The sequence below is a fragment of the Penaeus monodon genome, chromosome 22 (assembly GCF_015228065.2).
Source record: "Penaeus monodon isolate SGIC_2016 chromosome 22, NSTDA_Pmon_1, whole genome shotgun sequence".
Taxonomy (NCBI): Eukaryota; Metazoa; Arthropoda; class Malacostraca; order Decapoda; family Penaeidae; genus Penaeus; species Penaeus monodon.
Genome location: NC_051407.1, coordinates 25,157,456 through 25,157,835, shown reverse-complemented (window position 1 = coordinate 25,157,835; position 380 = coordinate 25,157,456).

Here is a 380-nt window from a genome sequence, read left to right as displayed (position 1 = left end):
TTTATTATCTTTTTTTTTAATATACAATATATATATAAATTCTATTATTAAATTTATTATTTTATTATTTTTTTTTTTTTTTTTCGGGTTTTTTTTTTATAATATATTATATATATAATTATATTATATAATATTATATTTTTTTTTTTTTGTGTGTTTTTTTTTCTTTTTGTTTTTTTTTTTTTTTTTTTTTTTTTTTTTATAATTATAATTATAATATAAAATATTTTAAAATATATATATATATATATATTAATATTAAAATAATTTTAAAAAAATTATATAAAAATTATTTTATTTTTAAATAATATATTTTTTAAATTATATATATATAAAATTAAAAATATTTTATATATAAATATATATTATTTTATTTCTTA